Here is a 16,388-nt window from a genome sequence, read left to right as displayed (position 1 = left end):
TCTAGTGCTCTTGAGCAACAGAAATTCTCAAGATAATACCAAACAGCCCACATCATTTGGAACTAATGAAAACCTTGGGGAAATAACACGACAAGCTGTTTCTGTTTTTCAGCTGGAGTATCCCCATCCTCTTCAGTTGTGAATTGTTTACGGATTCATTTGGAGGGATAGCAAAGTTCCTCGGTGCCTTGTTCATGCACACATGGACAGACTGAATTCAATCTGAGAGGACATTAATGCGGCTAGTTCCTTAGATGAGAACACAAGGACACTACAAATAAATGGGCCTCGGCTTGCTGTTAGCATCTATGAATCTGTATGACAGGTTAGAGGGAAAAATGGAGATTTGAAAATGCCTTAAACAGCCAAAGGCACTCTACTCCATCTGTGAAACTCTTTAAGATGATAGATTAGTGTGATCCAAATGAATTTAGTTGTAGTTCATAATAAAACACAAAATGTGAAAACCCACTTCTAAAAGAAATCTGGACAGATAGGAAAAATGGCATGACAAATAAGCTGTGTCAGAGCACTCAAATTCAGCGAGAAATAAAATCATACTCCCTCTTTAGAGTCTTACTTAGTTAAATGACTCAAGACTCTTGTGTCGTTCACACTCCTAACGTAAAAATGGTTCTCTTTAGTGATGATGACACACATTTCTATTTGTGCATAGGGTAGAAGGAAAGAACTCTGCCTTTATGGTCACAGGTCTGAACTTGAATCCTGATTTCATTTTTCTCTCAGTTTCTTGGGCCAGTGGTTCAACTTCTCTGAGCCCCTGTTCTCGCTGAGGATCACACCAGCGACTGTACAGTCGTTGTGACCTTAAATGAGAAAGTGCCACCAAATGGGCATTCATTGATGTCTCTCTGCTTGTACCTTGCCTACCCAGCAGTCTCTACCACATAGGGTAGAGTAAATGCTGTCTTTAAAACAAAGCCAGGTCATGTCACTCCTCTACTCAGTACACTCCAGTGGCTTCCCTTCTCACTCATGGTAAAGACAAAGCTCTCACAAAAGCCTACAAGATCTTATACCATCTGGACCCCTGCTACCTGTAAGCTTACTCCCCCCTTACTCACTCTGCTCTGGTCACACTGACCATCTTCTGTTCCTTGAGCATGCCAAGCAAGCTCTTGCCTCAGGCCATTTGCACATGCTACTCTCCTGCCTGAATATTCTCCCACAGATATCCTCAAGACTCATCCTCTCAGTTCCCTAAGTTCTCTGCTCAAATGTTTCCTAATCAGAGTCTCTCCTCACACCAGTCTACATAAAAGAGTAACCGCCCACTTCTCCTTGCCCTTTTTTAGTGTTTTCTATAGCTCTGATCACAAGCTAATATAGTAAATATTTTCTTGATTACTTGTTTAGTATTTGTCTCCTCTCACTAGACTGTATGCAACCCGAGATTCGGGATGTTTTGTTCACTGTGCCTGACATAGAGTAAATGCTCATTAAGTATTTGTTGACTGAATCAAAGAAAGAATGAAACAAACCAAAGCAATTTGTCACTGGCAAAGCCACAATAGAGCTGGCATCTCAGCTCCACACTGTGTATCTCTGAGCTTAACAGGAGAAAAACAAGGGAAACTACAATGACAAGCATGTAGTACTTGGTCTTTTTCTTCTTTTCAAAAGTGCCCTTAATTTTGCATGAAAAAGAAGAAAAGATTTCAGCGTGCTAAGGCTGCACAGGAAATATATATGGCCCAATATCTATGTGATTCAGCCCAAATTTTTAGTTTTTATTTTTACAAGAATTTTTTTTAACCTTGCTTTCCCCTTGAATGACTAAGAGGAGCTATTCCCAATCATAGAGCCTACTAGATTAATAAAATCATCTCTAGGAAAATGTCTACCTGGCTGCCAACTAGGTCTTGGGGTCAATTAGCTCTTGAGACTATGCCCATCTCTTTAGACCCCATTTTCCTAGACTACACAACTCTTTAGTTCCCTTCCAATTAATAAATTCTATGACTCCAAGTGGATTTTCCATTTTTGTTATAAGCAGTTCACCAATGTTATACCTACACTTTGATGTTTTATGTAATTTAATGTAGCCAGGATATTAGGTGAAAAAAAAGAAAAAATTTCCTGCTTTTCTATTTCTTTAATAGTTTTGAACTTTATATTAGGGAGACTCTATGCAGGGAAATAACTGAAGCCATCAGGGGGATGTCAGAGCAAAACAGGAAGTGACTTTTATTAAACACCTGAGTGCTGGGCACATCCAGAGATATTATTTCATTGAGTCCCAACACCAACTCTCAATAGCAGAAGGAAGGTTTTGTTTGCTTTGGGTTTTATAAAGACTTCATCATCAATAACAACAAGAGTTAATGTTAATAAAGCTCTTATGAGGCATTAGGAGAGGTATGGAGTAAACGAGTTTTCTTATTTAATCTTCTGAGCAACACTTTGAGATAATACTATCATCCCATTTTTCAGATTAGCAAACCGAGGATTACCAGAAAGGTTCATATCTTGCCCTAGGCCACAGAGGTATCAAGTGGCAGAACTGGGTTCACGCTCAGTTCTTTTCGGCCCAAGGTATTTCCAGTAAGTGTGACTTCCCTTCAGCTGAATATGAAACAAATTAACAGCACAGTGATCGATGCTTTATAAATGAGAGTTTAAGAGAATTGGGTAACTCATAGACTCTGTGAGAAAAGCTGAACAATGTATTATTGCACCTAAGCTTCACTCAGGCTAGACGTGGTTTGGGAGACCAGCCAAAACCTCACTGTCATTTTCGGAGGCATTTATGGGGACTTCCATTTGTTATCAGGGATCTGGGGCACCTTAGTGCTTGAATCCTGCAAGGAGAGGCCAAGAGTAGGAGTCTGGGTGAGGAGAGGGAATAACAACTGGTGGGTGGCAGATGGCTGCTGCCAATGAGAGGTAAGTAAAAGCTACAGAGATTACTGGGAGTCAGCCTTATTAGCTGCCAATTTAGTACTTGAGTGGAGGCAGTCCTATTGTCTGGGACCACCTTCCTTCTTTGCACTCTTAGAGCATAGCCTTTAGTCAGAATCTCCATTTCCATTTTAAACTAGAATGCCACAAGGCTTACACGACCCCGGCTCCTGATAGGGAAGTCGGAGCACCGAATACTACTGGTGTGAGCAAACTCAACACAGGGAGTCTGGGATGCTGAAGCTAGTAAAGTTGAATAAAGCCCAACTAACACGTTCATCAGAAATCTCCTGATAAACCAACAACTGACTAAAGATCCTTCAAGGATGTTCAACTCAACATTGTTTCTAATGGCCAAATTTGGAAACAATCTAAATGTCCATGAATAGGAGCTTGGAAAAATAAATTATTGTACATCCATGCAATGCAACTGTAAAAATGACGACTTGAAAAGGATGAATTAACATTATGGAAAAATAACCAAAATGTATATATAAATAAAAAGATACGGGTTATAAGCCAGCATACATTTTATGATCCTATAAATAGTGTGTTTGTTTGTGAGTATATATCTATCTATATCTATATCTAACATAAATTTATGAAGAGACCATCAGGAATGTGTTCACTTATATGTTAACAATGGTTTTCCCTTAGGGAGATTTTTAGATGTTTATTACTGCTTTTTAGTTTTTTGAATTGCTTTATTTTTATACAGTGAGCATATCTCACTTTTATGCTGCATAAAAATAATAACTCTGGTCATGAAAAAAAAGTTGTGTCTTTTAAATTTTAATAGCTATTTACTATTGTCTGACTTTCTCAAAGGATTCCAGTTCAGTGGAAACCACTCTACTAGAATTCCATGAACGCAAAGACCTTGAGAAGTTGTATATAGCATAACAATCTATCAAGTTTGAGCTGAGCCACCCTATTCATCTCCTTAAAGGACATGCCATAATTTTTTTTCAATATAAACTCTTAATGTAAGTTATAGCAGTGTATATTTGGTGAGTCTAAGCTATAATGTTTTACTAGAAAAGTGTTGTAACAAAACTAATGCATGAACAATTTTAAGATGAAATTTAGTTTGCTTTTTATTTTTCCTGGTTGCCTAATTAATTATACCAGGTAAACTTGTGCTGATTTGAGATAATGATGATCTTTATTGTTACCTTGTAGCAGGTCAGCTAGAGATACAAAATGTGTTGAGTGTGGATGGAGGTAGGCAAAAGAAGAGGAAGGAATGTATATTTTTCTTCCTCTTCTTGCCCAGGAATCCTTCCCAGCCTAGGTGGTTAGGCACACTCCCTCGGCGGATTTCTCTTCCTGTGCAGATTATCCTAATGCCCCTCGGTGTAGAGGCTAATGCGCTGGTTGAGAGTGTGAGCTCGGAAATTCGACTACCTTTGTTTAAATCTCAACCATTTTTTGGCTTGCCATCTTGGACACGTTTCCGAAACTCCCTCTCTCCCTGTTTCCTCATCTGCAATATGAGGATAATCTTCACAGGTTACCTGTGAAGATGAAATAAAAGGACCTATATATCAAGAACCATGTCTGGAACAGAATGCACATTCAGCAAATATTAGCTGCTTTCATTCTTCTGTGCTTCTTAGTTTAGTGGTCTCTTTAGGCCAAAGCAATTTCCTCAAAATATGATCCCCCACAGGCTGAATGCCTCTTTGTACCCACGCCTGTCCCTAACCGGATTCACCTCAGTTCTACCAAGGGAATAAGTAACGGTTTGAGAAGCTACTTCTAAAAGTTGCCGATAATTGTACCACACTGGTTTTACTCTCAAATTTCCTAGAAAGGGAAAATGAACAAGCAAATGCAAATACTCAGTATCTTCCTTTTATTTTTTACAAGCAATGTTATGTGCTCTGTCAGAAATTAGAATTGGTGAAAGTTTCATTTACAGTAAAACAGTACTCAGTGTGAAGTGTCATATGCCATTTGAATGAATGTACGCTTGGGCAAAGTGGATCTTCATGTGGGAATTTCTGACAAAGATTCTGACAAGTTCTTAACTGTTGTGCTCCAGCTGGTGCCCAAATAATACTGACCTGAAGATGAGAGGCAATGCCACCAGCATTTTAAAGAGCTTTGAAGACATGCTTGCTGGCTGTATTTAAATATAAGCTTCCTTTCTATCTGGGATAGGTACTTGCCTTAGAAAGGCTCTTCTCCTGCTGGACTTCATTCTCTGCTCTTCCTGGGAGGGAGGGTTATGATCACAGCAAGGTTAAGACTGGCTCGGTACCCCTGGCTGTGAGTTGGTCCTTAGAATCTGTTTATCTCTTCATCTAGTTAACATTTTCATTCACAGTTCATAGTTTATTTTGCACTGTAGGTATCTTTTCTTTTCTTTCTTTTTTTTTTTTTTTGGAAGAAAATGACTTTCTGAACTCTCCTGTAATTAAAATGATTTCTTAAATTCAAGGCTTAAACTGTCCATTCACGTGGCTCATTATTATGCAAAATTCCTCAATAATGTGGTTCAAATTACATTTCCATGCACAACAGGAAAAGGGCATCTCCCTTCATGCCCTCATTTAAATAGGATAATGTTAAAGAACAAAGGTGATGAAGTGGGCTTAGAAAAGCTTATATAGGAAACCTGGGTTCTGGTCCTGGGTCTTTCACTAATAAGCTTATGATTAGTCATACAACCTCCCTGGGCCTCAGGCCACCTCTCAGAAAATGATCGGCCAAACTATATTATCTCTAAGGGCTCCTTCCAGCTGGAAAATTCCATGCATCTGCAATTTGTCATGATAAATATGCATTTTTACACAACGTTAGTTATAGTTAACCTTATGAAAACAGCCCAACAAACATGTGTCAATAGCTTGGGACAAAGGAAAAGGGGGAATTACCTAAGTAACACAAAGGTAGTTTAAGGCAACAGGATGGTCCACGGTGGAAGTAGGACCTTGAGTTTATAGTACATGCATGTTCTGTTGGGAGGTGGAGGTTTTATTTTCTCTGTTCTCTCAACCTCAACACCTGAAGGTGATTGATTTCTTATCTGTTGTATTCTGTGTGTTACTAATTTTCAAAGAATATGTATTGGATAAAAACAGCAGTAGCTTTCCCGAGAAGAAGAGCATTAAAACAGGCTCCAAGGCATAAGGTAATCTAGCCAGTCATGGTCATTGTAATAGTTGGACAACAGCAAGATGGGAACAGCAAAGATTTTCTCTAAACAAAACAGCATGCAACTTCAATCAGGCATCCATGTTACGTAGTACAGCATAAAATCATTTCTCTTTAAACTGGGAGGAAATAGCTTTGTATGTAATCCAGAAATAATTTGGCAATGGGTCTGTATTTTAAGATTTAAATAGCCCACTTTTAATGCAAATTGAGGTAACTGTAGGAATTCGTGAAGTTCCACAGTGAAAAGGAAAGTTCTCTAAGAGAAAAAGGAAAAGAAGGAAGGAGAGAAGGAAGGAGGGAAGAATGGAAGAAAGGAAGGAAAGGAAAAGGAAGAAAAAAAAGAGGAAGAAAGTCCTAGACTGAGAGAGGGTGAGGAGTCTATCAGAAAGAGAGAAAGAAGAGAAAGATAGACAGGAAGAGGGGAGGGAGGGAGAGAGAATGGAAGCCCTAGACCGACTGAGAGCCAGGGTCCTAGCCTGTTAGATTAACTGTGTCTAACTGCTGGAGTGGGCTTCTCTCTGCGCCACTTACAGTTCTTAACCAGATTCACCAAGGTAAGCAGAAGGCCCATAATAAAACTTTAACAACCAAGTAAACCAGGAAGCCAACGATGAGACTTTCTCTTCATGCATTAGCACCAGGTTGTTCTGTCTCCATCATTTTCCAATAATCCCCTCTGGCCAGACAACTCTTCAGGATCCTATCAGATACTAGCCTCACACCACGTTCAGGAAACAACATAAACAGTGCTGTTCTGCAGCAGCTGAGCACAGTAACAAAGCTGAAGCAGGTGTAAAGCAGCCAAGAAAGGACGGCAAAATTCAAGAAGAAAAAAAGACATGAAGTTGCTGTTCAATAAACACCTGGGTATGAAGATGCATATTGAACTAGCTGTACAATTATACATGTAGAAAATAAGGCCAGTTAGTGTAAAACAAAGTTTTAGTTAAAAAAATTATGCACTAGAAAAGGCTAATCTTTAGAGATAGAAAGTAAATTAGTAGTTGCCTAGATCTGGGGGTGGGATGGAGAATATTTGCAAATGGCAGAAGGGTTCTTGTTAGAGGGAGAGAAATGTTCTAAAACTGGATTGTGGTGATGGTTGTGCAATTTTATGGTATGTAAATTATACCTCAACCAAGGTTTTAAAGAATTTTAAAAAGAAGAAAAGGCCAGAAAATGTGTGCTCTTCTCTTTGATTGTGAGATAGTTATATTTTTTAATTTACATTTTAATGAACTAAATGTCAGAAATGTGTTTCTCTCTTTCTTTCTCTCTTCAATAAAAGTTCCCCAATTAACCAAAACTATATTTCATTTTTACTCTAGTTTCTGTGAACTATTAACATTTTTTAAAAATTATCTTTTTTAATGACTTCTGTACTTACTATTTAAAGTCCTAAATTCAAAAAAGTGCTAATTTCAAAAAAAAGATAGGATCATGGGTCAATTTAAGCAAAATGTAAATGATTATCAAAAAATTCTTTAAAATTTATGTATTCAAATAATAGGTATTTGTTAGACAATGCCTTTTAATATTTTAATAATGTACAAACTGCAGTCATATGCAAGTTCATGTCATCTCCTAGAGCCTCGTTTTCCTCACTTATAAAATGGGAATAAAAATGATCTTATCTTACAGACACTGATATTGAAAGATCAAATCAGATAGCATATGTGAAAATACTTTGAAAATTTAAAACTGCTACGTAAGAATGATTATCATTTCTACCATGACTTCCAAGATATGAGGGAATGCTAATTAAATTGGATAGTCGTAAAAAGTATTTTACTACTACAATTCATGATTAAATCTATTTTTAAATTAGTTATTCCAACCAAGTGAATGAAAGAGAAAGGATAGAAAAAATTTATCTGTCAGAATCTAAGAAAGTTTTACTTTCACAGAGAAAGAAAAAAACAATATCATTGCTCTGACTCAAATAATGTTTTTGGACCTGACATACTAACGTGCCCACATATTCAGAAAGAACTGACTGACCACATTCATCAAAGAAAGGAAAATTTTTTAAGTGCACAGAAAGCTTCTATTTCTACAAATTAGTAATGGATTGTATTCCCCAACATTTCCTAACCAAAAATGCTAATTGTTATATGAGATTTACTTTTCTCTGTGTAATAGTGTTACAAATTTCCAGCAAACATTAACTAAAATCGTAACAGAAAAGCTCCTGTTTGTTTTCAACCTGTTGTTAAAATCTCTTTTCTCAGTTTTATTCCTCACCCTTTCCCTCTGCACTACACAATAACATGATATGTCTTCGTTTTTAGTCAACGTCTAAAACTTAAGAGTGAACCACGGCATCCAGGTGGATACATGAGGGAGGACAGCATAAGGAACTTGTCACAGCCTGCATGACACTTGCCCAAATGACACAGAGAGCACAAAGGATGAACCATGAGTTTAACAGAAATGTCAGAGCTGGAAAGCTTTCCGAGATGAGGAATAGAGGCATGGCACTGTCATGTGGTAAAGATTTTATGTGTAAAACTTCTTATTTCAGAGATAGCCATTAAGTTATATATATATATACGGCCAGGTATAGCTATGCCATTTTCAAAACAAAGGCGTCGAGAAAAGCAGCTTAGTTTAATTTATTTTATCTATGCTTTTTCATTTGACTCCATCTGCCATTTGCACGAGTGATAACCAAGAGAGAGACTCTCTGCTTTCCTCCCTTGTTTTCTTTCCCACGTTCACCTCAACCCCCCATCAAAAATGCCAATGACCCCATTTGCTCCGTTAACTTGTATTTAGACTTAAAATTCACTTCTACAACTAGTGACAAGAAATATCAGCAAGTGTCTACATTATTAACTTCAAATTGATCAAAAGACAAGTAAAGTTATTTTCATAGAGGAGATAGTTTCCATTTTAATTTTTAAAAAGACATTTAACTTTCAGTTTGGAGGATGATCAGAAAACAGATGTCACACTTCCTATCTTTAATTACGGCCTGAACAAAGATTTGGACTATTTTACAGAAATCACTGACAAATCAAAGAACACTTGTGATTTCCCTCAAGGAATTACCACTGATTCGTTTTGACTCAAAAAATTACTTACTTTGATTCAAGATTGTTTACTGAAATGTGCAATTTAAATAGACCATTTCACTTCCCTACAGTACCTGTGTTAAATAAACCTTATTTCATTTTGTAGTGATTATTACAATTAATATTTGTGATTTTATTACTTATGACACTTTTTAAATTGTTTTCCTTCAGCAAATAATCAAAATTTTCTTTCCCCTGCACAAGATCTGATTTCTATGCAGAATCTCACTCACATAAAAAAGATACTACCTGTGACAGTTTTAAAACTTGTTTACACACTTCTAAATTGATCACTTGTACATTTCACATACTTTAACTTATTCTAACACTCAAAGCACACTTGTGACCTGAAACTTCACATAGATGGAGTTGAGGATCACAAGTCGACACTTCAATTTCTTTCATTTATTGACTGTGAAGGTTTAAAATGAGTTGAAATGAAATAGAATCATATTGCAAAATTCAACTCTTTGAGATGTGATCAGATTAACTCATGAAAGGTTTTGCATTCTAGTCATGCTTTTGAGATGTAAGGCATAAATAACTTTGTAATTTTTTAACTGTTATGTACTGGAGTAATTTTAAACAAACGGCTTATAATCAGGTCTCAGTGTCTTAATATATGCTGCATTCAAACTTCGGCCTTTCTGATATTAAAAAAATAGTATAACTTCTTCCTATCTGTTGTTTTTATCCTTCAAATTTTTCACAGGATTTTGTACAAATATAAATTACTTCAAATGTAGTTAAGCTAGTTCAACACATATTTACTGTTTTTTGCTTATGCTAACTTGTTCTATGAAACATAGTCACATTAAACATTTAAACTGCTTTGTTCATGTGGATGCGGAATCCGAGATTGCAGCCATGACTATACAGTGGTTCCCATTGGTTTAGCTTATTTGTGACTTTTTGGGTATTGATAATCTCCTCATTCTTCCTGTGAACTTGCAAGGCAGCTGGCCGGAGCTAGGGACTAAGAACCAAGCTATCTGGCCCACAAAAGCTCCTGATCTCACGGCTCAGTGCTAAAACTAATATGTGGCATGTGTCAATGGCAACGGGGAATATTAATACGAGAGATAGGGTATGAATTAGCAATAAATTAAATGTATACAGTTGATGAGCTACACTGAAACATACAGAATTATCTTGCTTATTTTTATTTCCAGAAAGCAAGATAAACCATTTAATTTTATTTAAAAGTACATGGCTATTTTCAACATTGCTAATATACACAAGGGGACTGCTTTTCCCTCTTATGGAATGGATCTCTCTTTGAAAGTGTTTACAAAAATTTTCGGGGATGTGGAATACATTTTGGCACAAAGCAAACTACCTTATTCAGAAGACGAATTATGATGTGTATTTCTGGAAGCAGTGCCACCTAAAAATAGCCTGTCTAGTCACCTTATAGTGTAGTCTTTTATTTCATGGATGCAAGATCAGAACTGAGTCTGTGTTTACTTATTTTGATCACTTGACCTAATGCCTAAAAATGCCTCATGCCTTAAAGTCCAACCTCCTTTTAGAATATAATACAGTTATACTCTATCGATCAGCTACTAATTATATTTCTCATTGCTCCCTCACACAACTTCTCCTCTAGTCAGACCACTTGCTTTGGTGTCCTGTGAAAACATGTGGCCTTCTCTGTTGTAACCTTTGCCTGAAATGGCCCTTCCGCATCTGTTCATTTAAATCCCAACCCATTCTCTAAGCGCTGGCTTGAGTCGTGGGTCCTCTTAGAGCCTTCTCTACTTCCTCTGTCAGGTCCAAAAGTTCTCTCTCTTTCTGAAATACTGAGAACTCTTCTGTATAGTTTAGAATTTAATAAAATACTAAAAGGACTTCATTTGCTATTTTTCATAAGAGTTAATCTCATCTCCTTACTTAGGAGAAGGCAGAAATTCCTTGAGGTCAGAAATCAGCTCTGATATATCTATATCCCATAAAAAATATTTCGGGATTTTTTTTAATGGATACATTTTTGCTAAATGTGATGTGCCCATAAATTCACTGGGTAAAAAAATCAATTATGTCACAGAAAATAAAACAGCGAGCATTGACCAAAGTGTAACTTTTGGATAAACTGCTTTATCATCAATTATCTTAAGCCTTGAAAAGATATGTCCAGTGCCTTCTAGATTTACACTGATCTTTCTAGGCTCACATGCAAGTTTGGAGGAGGAATTGTTAACATTTTACTTTACTGTAGGTCACTAAGTTCAAACGCTTTTAAAGACAAATACTCATTTCAATAGATACTAGTATATAATTTCTATAATTTCAAAAGACGTGTAAGAAAGCGTTCTATTTCTTGTCATTCATGTAGTCTACGTCTATCAATATACAACTATCAACATACAAAAGAAATACATTCTACGGTAACAAGATGAAGTCATGCATATCTTACTTTATTTGCATATGTCAAACTAGAGAGATTTTACTATCTGTGATTTCTGCTTAGAAATTGTTTTGTGGTCAGATATTTTAGGAGTGGCAGTATATTGTGACTGTACCTATTATGCTCGATTAGTGTTTATTGAATTAGATTTTCATTAGCTATCTGAATGACCTACTTTCTTAGAAATCAATGCTATTTAGCACAGTTAATATTTGTGTCAGTTTTTATTCTTTTGAAGAATAAACTTAAAACGAGATGACGTATTCAATAATACACCAAGTAAGTTTGCCTAGGGAAAAGCTGTGTTAAAATGAGGCAGACTTTGAGAACCAACTCAAAGTCCTTGCTCACTTTGGTGACAGAGCAGACAAGGGCTTGGGGCCGCGGGGTTTCCCTGGGTATCCCGTGCAGCATAAATCACCGTGGACACAAACGGCAGTGCTGCCCAGCCATCCCACAGCTATTCTATTTCACTGCCGTGTGGCTTGGCAGTAAGAGGCTCTTAAAATGTTTTTGTCTTATGTGGGGTTTCCCTGTGGAGTTAAGCTGTTCACCTTTCATAATAATGAAACAAAACTCTGCTGACTGAGCAATGGGCTTATCACTTAACTTCTTGCTTAATCACCTCTTAGTTTCTATTTTTTGTCCAGTTGGTTTACATAGCCCTCCAGGGCTGCTTGCAGGCGATGCATAGTGCCCAAGCAGCTGGGAAAAATGCCATGAAGGTGGTATGGAGGCCTGTATGCACAACACACAGGCCATGTTACCCAGATGTGGTTGACGCGTGTGGCATGGTTCTTGCAATTTCTTACTACTTTGCCGCTTCTTGGGCAATCCAATTGTAGCACAGAAGGAATGTGAGGTGACCTTTGTACTCCACTTGGCAATAACCGGGACCTTATTATGCCCAACCGAGGTGCTATGGTTTAAGAAGGCTGTGGAGAAACTGGATACGATTCAGCAGTCTGCACGAAAACAATTTCCTATTGAGAGGTTAAGAGGTGGGGCGCTACAATTTAGAAGAGAAATGGATACATAAGAGCAGGCTACTTCAGGTGCACAAAGGTTCAGTGTGAGAAAGATTGAAAATTGTTTCCCATCTCCATTCATGACAGACCAGAAAGTAAAGAGATTTAGTGGTTTTGGGAATTTAATAGAAGCTATCACTGAAGGTCATTTGAAGACTTCAGGCCCTTTCTTACATGAGAAAGATGCTTGTACTCTCAGATTTTGGCCTAGCAATGGGAGAAAAAGAGTACAATTCTTCCATTCCCTTCCTTTTCTATGAGTATAGCTGGAAATGATAAATAGATAGCTACCATCAGCACATCTTAATAATAGTAACAACACCGACAACACTTACTGATCTACAGTGTGCGAGGCACTATTTTGGGGACTTTAACTCATTTAATCTTTGCAATCTTGCCAGTCACATATCCTATTATTAACATGATTTTAGAGATGAGGAAACTGAGGCTCAGAAATCGGAAGCAAATGACTAAGCACACACAGCTGGGAAGATCTGAATCCAAAAAGTATAATTCTAGGGTTCTGGATTTCAGCTACCACATTATACTCTGATTTTTTTCTCCAAAGACATTTTACCGCTAAAATAGGAGCAGCAAAGGATTAAGAGAAGGGAGAACCTTTGAAGGTTTAACAGAAGAAGAGGTGAAGAATGAACAATCATAGCATCTATTCTAGATTTAAGGCTAATCCAGGTTCTTGAATTCTAGAAGCATTTTTGTAAACAAAGGTCTACATGTGACAATGAAGCAACACTTGTTTAATTTCATGGTGGTGGCTAATGGTGGTAGGAATAAGAATATAAATATTTTTAAAAGCCAGAATGATAGAAAATCCTTCTGGTTAAAAAATCAGTAGTTCTGGGCAATAACAATAGTTCTTCCAATGACCATGTGGTCTCAGGTCACTTATATGCATTATTCTTGACTTCTGTAAAATGTGCATCATGCCCTGTATTCTCCTCCCAGGATAGCTCTAAAAGGCAAAATTATATACTGGATGTGAAAGCAATTTAAAGATTAGAAAGCAGGGTTCAAATGAAAGTCTTGACTATTTAGGTAAGGAAGTAATATCAATATTAATAAACATTATTGATAAACTATCCTGCAGTAGTTTCGTTTTGCAAGAGTGCACCATAATGCTTCAGGTTAATTATGTCAATGTCTTAACTCTCCCTCTGTCTTGGGAGTGCCATCTCCTCCAGGAAGTCTTGCTCCTCGATGCAGCAAGCACGTGCTGCTCAGACTTGGATTATGGGTTTACTTATCGGCTTACAGGATTGTCCCCCTTCCCCAGTAGAGTGAGAGTCCCTTGAGGCAGCAGCTATTTTCTATCAAATTTTGTATGTCCCAGCAGACAACTAGCCACAAAAATATGTAATAAATGACGTAGAAAGAATATAATGCAAGAAGATAGAGATTATGTCTTCCATATCTTTGTCCTTTATTTTATCTAAGTGTTGTGCTCTGGTAAAAGAAACATTGGATTGCTGAATAGATTAAATATCTAATATTTAAAGCAACCACCAGATAGCATTGCCAGGTTACAAAGAAGTTTGACTTATATAAATCTCTCCTGAAAAGTAAGCACCTTTTGACAAGAGGAATGTGACCATAAAGCAATGGGACTAATTTTCACTTGTGATTTGTAAAATCAATCTCCTTATTTTACAGTTATACCCTGTAAATTAAGAGTATTACCTAGATGCCTTACAGCAGTTCTTAGAGTTTTAGAGTAAATCATACAGAAAAAGAGAGCTGAGTTCTTTTGCTAAAAGTGATATGATAAACGGAATGTGGTCTTTTTTTTTTTTTTTGAGGAAGACTAGCCCTGAGTTAACATTTGCTGCCAATCCACCTCTTTTTGCTGAGGACGACTGACCCTAAGCTAACATCCATGCCCAAATCTTCCTCTGTTTTACACGTGGGATGCCTACCACAGCATGGCTTTTGACAAGCAGTGCCATGTCTGCAACCGGAATCCCAATCGGCGAACCCCAGGCCACCAAAGCGGAATGTGTGAACTTAACTGCCATGCCACCGGGCTGGCCCCAGAATGTGGTCTTCTGAAATATATACTGTAAACAGGTAGCATTGAATAAATTGGAAAGTCCATTCTTCAAAATAAAAAACATGGGCAGAAAATATGGTATATGCCAGATAACAGAAAGGAAAGCTATCCAAATGACTTCCCAAAGGTAATAGCTGTGAATAGGTCATGTCTGACATTACACTAGTCAAAATCAGTTATGCTAAAAGTATTTATGAAATAGACTGAATAACTTAAGAGCAGAATTCCCATTCATATAAGACCTTTACTTCACACTGCTGGTCTCATCAGTGAGCAAATATTTGTTTCTATTATGTGCCAAAATTATATTCTCATCTCCAAAAGTTGGCAATAAATTATTTAGCAATTCTCCTGACTGAAAAATACTCCTGCATCTAAATTGACATAAGTGATAAAAATTAAGAGATGCTAAGAAGTCTTTGAAGGGTATATCATTATGTGGAATAGCACAGACGTAATCTGTATGTCAAACAACGATGAGAAAACTGCATTCCTAATTCAGTTCTAACAGGAAATGGAGGTCGAAATTTCAAATCTCCTATTCATCATACCATTCAAGAGTTTATAGTCTTACACCTGGGAAAATAAAAAAAAATACTATTATAAAATTAAAGTGTGTCTTGTGGTATATTTTTGCAATATCATTTACCTGATCAACATTATTGTTAAACTAAGGATTGGTAGGTTCAAGGTATCAGTATTCAATACTTGGTATGAACATACTCAGCACTGTGTAGACATAAGTGAAGTGAATCCATTTGAAGGTTGTAGTGCTTACACATGAGCACTCTATAATATCGACAAATTATCTTGCATGCATCATTCTCAGAGGAGAGTGAAGAGCAATCTTCTGTGTCACAATAGAACTGAGCTCTGCCTAGATCCTCCTCCTAACTATGAATGGTGTGGGTAACACTCTAAAGGTACACTGCGACCTTCTGTGCAGTCACCACTGTCTTCATAGCGAGTCACTATATGCTATTACAACTATGTGTAACTACAGTCGAAGTGTTGAGGCCAGATTCCCGACTCTGGCATCACTGAAAACCTGCAAAAAAATGAACACTCACAGAAAAGAATATTTTTCATACCCAGTAATTGATGGGCAGTTCGTAGGTGGTAAAACCTGGGGGCAATGAATTCTAGGGTGTTGATGATCGCTTAAATGGCTCGTCCACATTGAATAGTGAAGGCAATCTGAGTATTTTGACTATTCAATGGTGTGTTTTGAGAAGCACAAGATTACACAAGATGATGTCACTTCAAAGATTAAGGACATGTGCCTCTTCTCCTAATGGACTGGTTCTATCTAATGACCCATTATGGATTTATCATTCATCAACCTATCTAAAGTTTTTAAAACTGGGCTATATTTCCAACCTAAAGTAATCCTTGAGGTTATGGTTTTCATTAGTATAAACATCTGTGTAAAAGAGTAAAATATCATAACCATGAGAAGAAAATTAGGCTGAATTATCTAGTATCTCTCCTGGGATGGAGATTATATACAAATATGTATGTACTCAAACACACACACACATACAAAGACACACACACACACCATACACACACAAACACATATTTTGTTTTTTTAAACTGCATTACCTTTTATATGCCCATATTGAATATTCCCTAATTTTGTGGTTAGTTTGTGCCTCCTCCTACAGTTTTGAGGGAATTTTCTAGAAGCTTTTCACTATCAGCTTGCATGTCATTGTTCA

At 37.1% G+C, this 16,388-nt stretch overlaps 1 protein-coding gene across 6 annotated transcripts in view; it reads right to left on the bottom strand.

Moving 5' to 3' along the window:
- The window catches only part of PRKG1 (protein kinase cGMP-dependent 1), a 1,115,289-nt gene that overhangs the window by 29,131 nt on the left and 1,069,770 nt on the right, over positions 1-16,388 (bottom strand). The window lies entirely within an intron of this gene.

The sequence above is a fragment of the Equus caballus genome, chromosome 1 (genome assembly GCF_041296265.1).
Source record: "Equus caballus isolate H_3958 breed thoroughbred chromosome 1, TB-T2T, whole genome shotgun sequence".
Taxonomy (NCBI): Eukaryota; Metazoa; Chordata; class Mammalia; order Perissodactyla; family Equidae; genus Equus; species Equus caballus.
The sequence above is the reverse complement of the archived record's forward strand: the minus strand, read 5'-3'. Positions and strand labels throughout refer to the sequence as shown.